The 13998-nt window shown below is 28.8% G+C and overlaps 1 protein-coding gene across 4 annotated transcripts in view; it reads left to right on the top strand.

Annotated features, from left to right (window-relative positions):
• Positions 1-13998, top strand: part of LOC109609657 (ephrin-A4) — a 244191-nt gene that overhangs the window by 82135 nt on the left and 148058 nt on the right. For all 4 annotated transcript variants that reach the window (XM_049962220.1, XM_020026363.2, XM_020026364.2 and 1 more), the window contains one exon: positions 12143-12195. The gene's annotated coding sequence lies outside the window, so the exon portion shown is untranslated. The remainder of the gene's footprint in view (positions 1-12142; positions 12196-13998) is intronic.

Raw genomic sequence — 13998 nt, 5'->3', positions numbered from 1 at the left:
GAAATAAATAAAAGGCTGCGGACACAAAAACGTACGGTTGGAAAAAAAAGGTGGGTCCTCACTCGAATTAGTCCATATATTCTGACAAGAATCCATAATGGCAGCTTATAATTTTAAAAGAGGTTTTGTATGGCCCCGTAATGTGTTACATAAAAAAAAAATCTGATTGGTCATGTAAGATACACGCACAAAAGATGGTGAATATTTGTCTGAATGTACCGATATATACCTCTGAATGCTATTAATTAATACGCTATTGTTGTGTTCGTTTTAGTTTTGATAATTATTGGTATTTATAGTGGATTAATTAGTTATTTTTTTATCCTCGAAGATATTTATCATTAAGCAAGTGGGAAAGTACAATTAATCAGTATATAATCTATCAAAATGGTTCCGAATCAATAGGTGGCATATGTATGTAGGAGATTACATTCTTCTTTTTTTTTCGAACCTAAAAAAATAATTAGTACGACCATTAATAACGGAGATTGCGTTGCCCGGGTCACAGGCAACGTTTTTCGAGATGCTCTCTTAACCGGCCCGCCGTATTGGACGGCGTGAAAAACCATCGTTCCGTACCCGAAGTAATTAAGTATTTAACTGTGATTCCGACCCGTTCGTAAACCAAACAGCGACAATAATCAAACTATTAATTAATTAATTCCGTCTGAATCGGCTCAAATTAAAAATTCCCCACGGACACGTCCGTGAGTTTCACGAGGCGGTTCGTTTTGCGGTTCGAACGAAGTGACCTGCCCCAAGAAACAATGACCACTTTAAAAACCCCATCGATGAACAATTCCGATTTATCGCCACGAAATATTTTAATGGGTGCATTGTGAAAGTTTTAACGTTAAAAACGTACATCACCATCGGTCGGTCGGTTGATTGATTCGACCGCAGACTTATTGAATCACCGTGACTCACTGCTTAAAATCCTATTTTTATTATTATTATTAATATCGCCTCCTGGCCCGGTTCTTATTTAACGCTGCTATTTGTTTAAACGGATTAATTATCTGAAAATTGTTGCCGGTTTACGCGGCTTATTAAGAATGTAAATATCAACACGGGTTAACGGTGCATTTAACACATTTATTTAAAATATTTATCTCAAACATTCACATGGTTTTATGGCCGTATGCATGTTTATGCTTACATTTGACAAAATTGCTACGGCAAACTGCTAACTAATTTAAATAAACCGAAACATGTAAGTGGTTTATTGTAATACGATCAAGTTTGTTTGTCGAGTATTAACTCTAACAACCAACTTCCTCGGATAATGCCAAACGGACTTTAAAAATTGTTCGGGATAAATGCAAATAAACGTGAAAAGCGACTGCAATTTCCTACATAATGTTGATAATAAACTCAGTTTTGATGATTACTATTTAACTGTACGGAAAGTGCTACTTTTATAATGGGACCATCAAAGTTTTATTAAACTACCTATTTATAAAAGCATTGCTTTACAGTTTTTAAGTGACTAAGAATTTATAAACCGTTGAATTGCACTTTGAAATACACTTGGGATGAAAAATTTTTAGCCTCAAGACTGTATTTTATTGTGTCAATACGAAAATTTTATTTCAGAATTCACTTACCGTATTAGCTACCGGAAAAAGTAATTTACATTTTTAACGTTTAACTTTATAACACAATTTTCTTTCAAATAACTTCTGTTCAACAATATAATCATCTTTCGCCAACGTTCTACAAACAAATTCATGGCAAATTAAACCATTGGGCAATTACATAAATGTGTAATAGTCATATGGAGAAATGTCTGGACTATTTGACAAAATTATAGCAACTTTTTACTTTATGGTCTTTCATTACTCTCTGTGAATTTAAATCGATTATTTAATAAAGGTCTTTTACTATTATAATTATTTATTTCATGGGTCGAAATGAAACTGTAGAAAGAAATATAATTCAGCATATCGAGAGAAACAAGAGGAGATGGCTAAGAGTTTACAGTTAAATAAATCAATTGTTTCCCGTATTATTAAAAATTTAGAGAATTTAAGTTCATTTCAAGTGGTAACTACGAAGAAATTAGTCTGACAAAGAAAAACTTGAAAGGAATATAAATCGTATATTCGGAAAATAGTCGAGTATTTTAATGCCAAATTAAGTAAAACTAATATAATAATTAAAAATCAAAATTTAAATTGTTATATTGCAGCAATTCAAAATAATATATGAAATATGTTTTCGAATAAGAATATAGTAATTTTTATAATACTATGTAAGAAAACAATAGTAAATTAATACGTAGCATTTTAAAAAGTTACAATCCGTTAGCTTCCCACTTCCACTGGATTGTGGGGTGGTACTAAGCCCCAAGACCACGACAAGGTGGATCCATCTTGGGGTAAAACACACAGAATACAGTATAATGCCAAAATATTATAACTTAATACAAAAAATTATTCAAACCAAAAATGGTTAATGAATTGTTAATATATAAATTTAAAAGGGTTTCTAATTAACCACATTTCATTCCAATCAGCTCAAATGTTACTAGAGGTTTTTTGCTTATTATAATTATTTTATTATTGTGAATATAAGTGAAACTGTAAAAAGAAATATAATTCAGTATTACCAATACTGAGAGAAACGAGAAGAAATGGCCAAGAGCTTATTGTCAAATAAGCCAATCGTTTCCCGTATTGTTAAAAAAAATAGAGATTAGATTAGATCAAGTGATAGCTACAAACATTATTCTGGTAAAGAAAAACTTGAAAGGAATGTATACCGCATATTCGGTGATAGAGTATATGCCAATATTATAAAACGAAAAGTATATTATACAAAGTATTAATGTTAAATTAAATAATCAGATTTAAACATTAAAAATCACTTTCAAAATTAAAGTTGCAAAATTTATGTTCACTAATTCAGAAAAATATATGTAATATTTTTTAGAATAAGAATAAAAGAGTTATGGCTAAAATATTTAACATTTTAAAATGTTGCTATAATAATAACTACTGCTGTATATGCAGGACATATATGGGTAAATGACGAATAAATGACGATGGTGACGAAAGACAGGCACGACGCCAGTGCACTCCCTAAACTAATAAGGAAGGTACGCAGAATCTTCCTAGAGAGGATTTGATTTGAGTTAGGATCCGTTAGTTTCCCACCTCCACTCCACATTGTTGAGTGGCACTGAGCACTGAGACTAAAACAAGGTGGATTCATCTTGGGGGAAACACCCTGAACATAATATAGTGACAAAATATGAACAAATATTCAAATAAATCATTAATAAAAGACAGAATTAATATATAAATTTAAAAGCACATCTAATTGGCTACATTTCATTAACGAATATCAGATTAAGAGATACGAAAACGTTAAGAAAATTCTCGTACATTTTGGAGATGTAATAATTGATTCTATCATTCACACTCATATTCCTAAATAAGGTAAAATCAGCTCAAATGTAATTTATCAAATTAAAATTGATAGGAGATGGGAAAAATGAATGTCAATAATCCTCTTTCCCACCATTATAAATTTAAGAACCTTAAAATTCGTGAAGAATTTCGGTTCCGAATTGAATCCCAATAAAACATTTAATATTCAACATTGTAGAATTGATTAGTAATGTGAACGTAAAACTGTCAAGCGGTAATAATCCCTTAAACATCAAATTGAATATAATTAAGTTTAACTGTATTAAATAGTTAAAAGGCATGCAAAAAAGTGCGAACTGCCAATTAGTGAATGTACTAATGAGCTCGTCCATTTTATTTATTTTTTGCACAACACTTAAAACATTTATACATATTAATTAAACGCTTCGGATAATTAAAACGAAAACTATAAAACAAGACGATAGGCACGGCCAAAGGTAAGGAAAACATCATCGGGCCTGTTGCGGGGGCAAATACAAAGTGTTTCAGGTAAAAATCGTGGCCGGCAGCGAAACAGGTAAAGTGGCCTTATACAAATGTTAAGAACAGAGCGACGGGTCAACATTCTCGGAATCCGTATATTTATGTAATAATTTCAAACGTCTCTAAATGTTTTATTATACACACAAATTATGTATGAGAACTTGTCGACTACCAACAGCCATTTGATACTATCTAATTGTACTATAGAAAAAATTCCAGTCGGACGTACTAGGAATACCTTTATTTATATCGTTCTCTGGAAAAATATTTAATTAAATTGTTGTATACACATTTACACGGTGCTTTGTTGCAACATTCCAGGCGTTATGCGGCCGTCGGCAATTATATGCCAACTCATAACGATTAAATGGACATTATTACAGATCAAATACGAGAACGACACGACAAACAACAAAACCGATCTTCCGTCGACCGATTAAAAAGGACTTTTGGACTTTTTTACAGTTCGCCGCTTAAACATCCAATATATCCACCATCATAATCATAATTGCTCCAATATCCGTCACTATCACCGGGAATTCTAAAATACGTGACATACTTTTGTTTATTACGGCGCGAGAGTTTGACCCGAAATGGAAGTGGATCTGGCTTTGTCTCCGTTTTCTTTGCCAGCAAAAATTGCCATAACGAACGTTGTAATTAAAGCCGAGAAATTATGTGCATTTGCATATTTTGTTTGCTTGTTTAAGAAATTATTTATACTGGAATTGAGGAAAAATGAACAAAAAAAGCACGGTTTTATTGCTACTTCCGTATTATCATGCTAAAATTAGCATCATAACTTAAATGTCACTCTGTTTAACAATATAATTAATATTATATTGTTAAATAAATAATATTAATTGTTAAATATAGTTATTACTATATAGGACTACAATAAATATTTTTTCATGTAATATCCTATAAATATATCAACTGAAATATAATAAAAAATACATCATTTTATCATTTAATTTTTAGTTTATTTATTTATTTAGTTTTATGACTACTATAATTACAATCTAAAAGATGTACAAATATAAGTAACAGAAAATCATTTATATAATATTCTTAAATAAATTAAGATATCTTTGTTTGGCATAAAATGTATTTTTAATATAAAAAATCAAATGATTACAAAACGCATCATTTTATCGTTTAATTTTAATTTAATTTATTTATTTAGGTTTATGACTATTCCAGTAATTACACTCTAAAATGAATATAAATATGAATAATATAAAATTTTCTAGTAAAAAACGTAATTAATTTTTAAATAAGTGAAGATATCCTCATGAATTACACAAATTTGTATAGTATAAAATGTGTAGTAAAACTACTCAAGAATCAAATGATTCATTGTATCATTTAATTTTAATTTTATTTACTTATTTAGGTTTATGACTCCTCCAGTAATTACAATCCAAAATGAATATAAATATGAATAATATACAATTTTCTAGTAAAAAACGTAATTAATTTTTAAATAAGTGAATTATGAATTACACAAATTTGTTTAGTATAAAATGTGTTTTTAATATTAAATAATAAGAAAAGTAATCAATAATCAAATGATTACAAAATCAATTTTATCATTTAATTTTTATTCTATTTACTTATTTAACTTTACGACTGCTTCAGTAATTACAATTTAAAATAAAAAATAATACAAATGTGAATAATATAAAATTTCTTTGTAAAATATTGTAGTTATAACTCACATTCTCATGAATTACATAAATAAAATGAGTTTTTGATGTAAAATTATAGTAAAATTACTCAACAATTAAATGATTACAAAATGTATCATTTTATCATTTAACTTTCATTTTATTTGTTCATTTAAGAGTATGACAACTTCAGTCGTTACAATCTAAAATGAATACAAATATGAATGATATAAAGTCTCTCTGTAAAACAAATATATACACCCTGCATATAAATATGTATACAACTTCAACAACAATATAATAACAATTAAATAAAACAAGGTGTCTTGAACTATATTATATTGAAATTTTGATTTGTATAAATAAATGGATGAGAAAAAGCGATTAAGTTTGTAAAAACCAATATTTCATCAAACTTCCAGAAAGTTTTTTGTCTTGTATAATGAAACTGCTCGTGGAACAACATAATTCAGTTCCATAAAAATATGAAATTACAATCAGAATCGATAGGTCGATTTGAAACGGCATAGACTAATAGTATTTTTAATATTTTTCAAAGACAATTTAATTTTTTAATACAATTTTAAAAAAAGCGGCATTCATTGCAATCTCTCTAAATAGAAATATGTTCCAATAAACGTCTAAGAAAGGAGTGCTATAAACAATCTTCGCATTTTTTGCACATTAAAGCAGTTTTCCCAGTAACCATAAATGTATAAAACTCATTTAAATAAACAATAAAATTTTATATAACATTACAATTTTTATACGCAGGCCATCTATAAAACATAGACATTAGCATTATAGAAAATAATGAATATGGATGTTATTCAACCTTAATCATGAATCAAATGGGAATGATCTATGGGGGGATTATAAAAGGTAAGAATTTCGCACAAGGTAAACAGAAAACTGATTTTCCGCATTTAATTCACGTGCCACCTCCCCCGAACCGTATTGATTACATTTATAATGACTTTCGCGGTGGATTTCTCATAAATAACATTCATGCATTCAGGCAAACGCTGATTATTCAATTTCTATCCGCGTCCATCTTTCCCTTTTCCTTTTCATGTGGGAACGGTCTCGGGTTACCCCCGCCCGTAAGTAACGTCGAACAAAAAGCATATTTTTGATCAACTTACGCGATATTATATTCCGCGTATCCGGTTTTTTTCTTCGACCGAATCGACACAATGCCCAAATATATATGGTATATATGTGTGTGTGTTTTTTTTTTATTGTTATTATTTTGCTCTCTTTCTTCCTCCGCCAAAACCGAAATTAAATGTGTCCGATGCGGCCCGGAATAAACGGACGTCTCATCAATGTCTGACAAAGGGAATGAGCAGAGGAGACTGTAAACAGCTTCGTATGTGCATTTTCGATGCGTGTTTTCGGATCAGTGTCACTGTGGGAAGAGCGAATTGTTCGGCTCTGATTTTATTTAGTTTTTTTTTTGCTTTTGATGAAATATCTTCATTTTAAATGGTGCACGGATTTTCCATATACCTAACATATTTACAGCTTAATTGAAATAAATTATTTAGAATAACATGGTTTTGCTTCTATTTTCTGAAAATGTTGAAATTACTATGATTAACATATGTGTATAAATTTGTAGATTATATTATTAAAATTACCTTGGAACTTCCATAACTTTAATATCTTAATAATTCGGACAGAATATTTGGCATTAAAATCGATAAGTTGAATTTTGATGGAATCCCTAATTTAATTTTCGTGTTTAGTCGATGGATTTTGATGAGTGTTTCTGTTCAGGCGCTGCATAATTTAGAATGGCTCATACTTTTTGAAAAAATATTTAAAAGGACTTATGACAAATTCAATCATTTTTTATCAGTGGTTATATTAGTCTCTCTAACAACTTTTACGAAAAAATTGCTGAAATATTTAAGACAGATAAAAAACTATTCCTTTTGATAATAAGTTTATCAATTTCTTTTTCTAAAACATGAATAACGAAATGTATTAAATGTACTTTTAATTGGTAAATTAGAATAAAAAATTAATTAATCATTGAATTAGTGATCATATTTCATCTGATGACTAATGCAAACAAAATATAAAGATAGAAATAGCGTTTTTTATAGTTATTGAGTTTTACCCTCTTAAATATTTAACATTTTACCACAACTTTTTTTTGAAAAAATATATAAAAAACATGTTTTTCTTATAGTTACTGAGTGTTATGTTTTTAAGTTTTTAACGTTTTACCACCACTTTATTTTAAGAGATACGACAAGAAGATTATAATAAAAATATCTTAAGTCCATCTTTAATTGCAAAATTAGAAAGAAAAAGTGATTTTCAGGAAAGTCACAGATATTAACCCTCTAGTGACAATCTTCCCTTTTCTCAAGTCTCTTTTATTTAATAATATTTGATTCGGTAAACCGGTTATTCATAATTCTTTAGTTTATTTAATAATTCGAAGTCTAATAGTCGAACTTTTTTCCTGGCAAGTCTTTATTCCAATTATCGACGGTATTTTATGTGGGAAAATAATGTAATATTTTGATACATTTTTGAAAAATATGATATTTTATATCTTAAAAAATGAATTTCTAAATGTGTATTAAATATTTTAGAGATATATATTTTTTGTGTTTAAAATTATATTTTGTTTAATTTTTATTTACATAAACTTATTCTAACAAAGTAAATTACAATTGTTTATATAACTAAATCGTGCATTTATTTCATACTTTATATTGAAAACAATACACACATATGTACAACATAAAAAAATATACAATACAATAAAACAATATGAAAATTATGTAAAATCTTAATAGAAACCTAAAAAATGATTGCTTGAAATACAAAATTTGATCCAAGATTAATTGAAATTATTTATTAGTGCACTTACAATTATTATAAATTCACTCAGTTACTAGTTTTATTTCTGCAGTGTTATAAAAGACAATTTTATGTCATTTATAGATTTTTTGTGTATATTTTAAGCCATTATTCATTAAAATCGTATTATAAATAAAAGTCAGCCTGTAATTAAATCAATTAATTTAATATGAAAAAATTTTAATTAATGTTAAATAAAACACTAAACAGTTTTCCACTATTTGTTTTTTAACATTTTAAAGTGGAAATCGATTTAGGTTATAAAAACAAAAAAAAGCGAAAAAATGTTTAATGAAATTGTTTATGCAACGACAAATTTGAGTTCCATCGTCGGAATATAAAATCATTATTGGAATGGACCGGTCGATTTGAATTGGAATAGGTCCATTTCATTATTGGATTTTTGTTGCTTAATTTACAGTTAAAAAAAAAACGAAAAAAAACAAAGCACCTCATCAAAATATGCAAAATATGTCGGCCTTGTCAAATATCAATTTCCCGAATCGACGGCTCATTAAAATGTAAAACACATTAAGCATTTTTTTGCATTATTAATACGCACAATGCGGTAATGATGGCGTACTGATTAAAGAGGCCTTTTCTCCTTTAAATTACTTATTTCTTATGTGGCTGCCACCATTACGCCACACAAATGACTCTTGGAACCGGGGGAAGACCACCTATAGTTCCGTGCATTCGGTAATGCCATTTACGTTGTCACAAAAGTTTTTAAAAACCACACTTCACATCCACTCCACAAAGGGCCGCATCAAAATTGCTTTTTGTCCAATTTGTATATAAAACATTAATATTACGTGCCGACTCGAATTTGCACACTAATAAAAATTTCATTTAATGTTTATAACTTTGCTAAAACATATAAATTCACTCGGCAAGTTCGGGACGTTCAATAATGATTTATGAACTCGCTCATAAATATTTGTCGTCCCGATTCATCCTCGTAAAGCGGCGGTCGGGGCCTCTGCATAAAGCGCAGCGCCAGGATATGGCAAATTGTTAATTTCAAACGTTCCATGAAAGACGTACCGAGTCTAAGTCTAATCAAGTGTAATTCGTAATTAGGCATATTAAGTCGTTCACTTCTGTTCTATTGATTAAGTCGAATGATTAGAGCATTTATATCTAATGAACTTTGCAGTATGTCGGATGCTCAAAAGATACGACTAGCAGTTCCTCGACGCTGATCGTCGGCTCATTGTCGTGCGCCAAAACAACCAAAACAATTTCACCTTAGCGAAATTATATCAACGCACCGCCCCAAAGTAGAAAGTGGTCTTTCATGTACCAACAACAAAAATTGCCCCCCACCCCCCAACAAAAAAATTAAAATAAAGCACCACAATGCAAAGTTTCGGGAGAAACTTTCGTCTGGTAATTGAAAATAAAAATTTTGTAAGCCAGGATTTTGTACGGGCTCCGGCCAAGTGAGCTTATTAGTAGTGCGGAAAAGTTTGTTCGAAATTTTACCATGGCTGAAAGTTTATTATTATTATTTTCGTTTTTTTTTTAATGGGTGCTAATTTCTGTAACCGGTTTAATTGTGGAGCGGCGGTGAATGAAAAAATATTGTTAAAACTTTCGCAGGATAATTACGAGTTGTTTAGAATAAAAATGTATGTTAAAAGAGGGTTTCGAAGGATTTGCCGTTGCCGTTTTTTGTGCAACTTGTTTCTTCTTTAATTATTGTTAGTTTTACGACAGTTGTTTGTTGGTTTAAGATATACATTCATATTTTGGTCCAGTTTATGACTTTGTTAACTAGCACTGCTAACAAAAATTTAGAAACTTTCAATGATTTGTTTAAGAATATTTTTTCGGGAAACTGTTTAATAATTAGTAATTCGCAGTAATTTCTTTGTTATTTGAATATTTTTAAAATAATATTCATTTAATCTTGTATTATTATATTGTAATTTAAAACATTTTTACTAAAGTTTCAATGATTTTGTTTATTTTCAGGAAATATTTTTTTATTATTTTTAGAAAAAAGTATATTTAGTTTTGTTTTATTTCTGTTATTTCTATACAATTTTATTAATTATTATTAAATATAATGATTAAACATTTAAAGTTTTAATGTTTTTTAAAATTTTAAAAGGAGCTTTCAGTGGTTTGTTTTTGTTATTTGAATACTTAAAATAATATTTATATAATCTCATATTAATTTTCTGCTTTTTTAAAAAAATTAACTGAAATTTTTATACATTGCTTAAAAGAAACTTTCAGTGGTTTGTAGAAGAAATTTTTTTTCAGGAAACGGTTTTTTGATTATATTTAAAATAATATTTACTTAATCTCGTAATATTTTATTTTAATTTTATGCCTTTTTATGGAAATTAACTGACAAAATCTTTATATATTGTTTAAAAGAAACTTTCAATTGTATGTATATTTCAGAAAACATTTTTTTTTATTATATTTGAAAAAAAATCATTTACTTTTGCTTTATTTCTGTTATTTCTATACATTTTTATTGAACTATTTTAAGGTTTATTCTTATCATTCAGTTAATCATATTTTAATTTTGTGTCTTGTTAGTAAATTAACCGTCGAAATGTTTATATATTGCTTAACAAATTTTTTCACTGATTTGTTGAGAAATATTTTTTCAGGAAACGATTTTTTTTTAATTATTTTTATAAAAAATCATTTTCTTTTCTTTTACTTATGTCATTCCTTGTTATTATTATCAATAATAATGCCTCTTTTAAGTTTTATTCGATTTAAAATTTTTTGCAGGTAATTTCTTTCCATTGTTTTCAAATTTCCGATAATATTCCTTAAAACTGTTGCGAGTTAAATGTTTTTAAGATGATTTCCATTTAATCTTGTTTTATTTCAAATTTTTTTGTCATTTTATTGAATTAACTTTTCATTTAATCTCAAGTTATATCAAACTTTTTCCATCCTTTTATTAAATTAACTTAAAATCTTTTATCAATAATATTGCTTTGAGGTTGTTTTAAGTTTTACTTCTAAGTAAAGCTTGGAAAAGAAACTTTAGTATGTTTCTCTAAGTTTCATTACTACCTAACTAAAATGTTTTCAATTAGGTTTGCTTTAACTCAGCTTATTTTTCAACTTTTACATTAGAAAAAATAATAGGCTATTATCGATGACAATCCTAGGTTTTAAATATCAGTTAGAATTTCGATTTTTCCATGTGTAATTTAGGAATCTAGCTTTAATAATAATCTTGCAGAGTTCGTTGTAATAATGGGCAATAAATTGTACGGCTATTAAAATATAATTATTATAAGATTTTATAGTTGAATGTACTGTTAATATAAATGCCATAATAATTATATTTTACAAAATGTTTTCGTAAGATACGAGCAAAACCGTGCATAAATATTTAATGCCCAATATAATTTTGTGCACTCACCGGAATGAAGGGCGTTCGCCAAAACATACCCACTACACCACCACCCCCCCGGTAAACGGTTAATTGCTAATTTATATCGATCGCGTAGGCGATAACCAATTTAATTTCGCACAGAGCAAATCGGTGAGAAATAAGGGTAATGCCAATTAGCAACTCGTAGTTGATCGCGAGATGTTATCGCGTTTCCTGCGACGTCACTTAGGCCCTTAAATTTCAAATTGCATGCGTTGGCGTCGACGCTGCTCACTGTTTATTTTATGTTGCAGGAATTTTTGATCGGCGCCCGAACGGAAGTCCCTTTCCATAAAACATATTCGAGGTAAGCAAATACGTGTGCGGATTTTTTTTTTTTTTTGTTTTTTCATTTTGTTTTTTTGTTGTTTCGCGACCGGACAAAATTATAATAAAACCGCATAGGTACGATGGCGGAGACCGGTGGTACTCGTGCACACGTTGCCGGTTCGGTATGCAAAACTTTTTGAGTAATCGCGCACTTTATTACGTGCCCGTCCCGTTGGCCGTGGCGAAAAAAGTGTCGGTCGCACGAAAACACCCATGTCGATTCTTTTGTGATTTCGCAGTTTGTGGCGCTGGCATAAAAAACCACTTGTAGGTTAAGTTGGGTTAAGGCGAAACCATAAAGTACGTAAAATATGGTGAATTATAGAATGCCCCTGCCCACTGAAGGTACGTGCAGGCGATAACACTCGCAGGCAATTCTGAGTACGGAACGAAATTTATGGTGCACCGGCCAACACCTCGGCGCGGTGCGAACGCGCGAGCCCTCGCCATATTTGGTTTTTGCGGGGACCCCATTAACGTAACCGATCGTAATTAGGGTTGTGCCATAAAAGGATCATTTTTGTGGCGTTCGATAAGCTTAATATGTTCGTGGACGGGGTGTTTCGCCCATTAAATGTTCCCGGGGAACGGTAAAAGGAGTCGATAACTCGGACCACGACTTACCAGACAGAAAATTCGACGCCAGACTTGGAAATATACTGCAAAATAAGTACCGGGTGGCCAAATGGTGGAGGTTCTTGACCATGTCTCAGACGCTATTAAATGAAGAAGTAGAAAAAAATATCAACAGAAGTGGCTCTGAGAAAATCAAAGTTTGATCATCTTTATTCATTTTATCTAATACGTTTAGTAAAAATAAGGTTAACAAAGTTTAAAATTATTTTAAATATATAAAGCTTAAAGTAAACCAGTGAATTTATTATGATAAATGAATTTATAATAGTATAAGTGCACTAATAAATAATTTAAATTTATCCTCGCCTGAATTTTTTATTTCAAGCAATAAGTTTAAATTGTACATAATTTTCATGTTTTAAGTATTCAATATGAAATAAATGCATGATTTAGTTATATAAACCAAAGCTTATTATATTTTATTATGTCGGTAATAATTTATTATGTGGATAAAAATTTAATATAATACAATTTTAAACATTATATACTGTAAAAATTCTATAAAATACATACACATAAAATAAATTATTGTTAATATGTTATATTAATTTTTTTAAAAAAGAATTCGAATTATTTATATTTTGATATTCATTTTGTAAAATGTAAAATATCATATTTTTCCAAAAATATACAAAATATGTAAAAAATAAAATTTTACATAATTTTCCTAAATTTTCAACATTAAAATTAGGGATTTCCCCCAAAAATTTAGTCAACTATTTTATGTCAGTTATCGACTCTCTTTTGATTAAATTGTCTAGATTTTCAGGATTAATAAAAATTTGTAAAGTGTAAAACATCATATTTTTCTAAAGATTTTCAAAATATGTAAAAAAACAAAACTTTACACAATTTTTCTAAATTTTCAACAATTTTCATTTCATGACGTATCAACTGTAACTTTTTTCTTATTAGGTTTTCCAAAATCACTATAAATTACTTGAAAAACCCTATATATTTTTATATCATATATATATATATATATATATATATATATATATATATATATATATATATATATATATTCCAATTAACTGAAAAGATATTAAAACAGTTACCTTCTTAATTACTTTGTAATATTTGCATATTAAAACATTTTATTGGATAATAACAGAATTTTTTAAACAATGTTTTAAAATTTCAA

The sequence above is a fragment of the Aethina tumida genome, chromosome 1 (genome assembly GCF_024364675.1).
Source record: "Aethina tumida isolate Nest 87 chromosome 1, icAetTumi1.1, whole genome shotgun sequence".
Lineage (NCBI taxonomy): Eukaryota > Metazoa > Arthropoda > Insecta > Coleoptera > Nitidulidae > Aethina > Aethina tumida.
The sequence above is the reverse complement of the archived record's forward strand: the minus strand, read 5'-3'. Positions and strand labels throughout refer to the sequence as shown.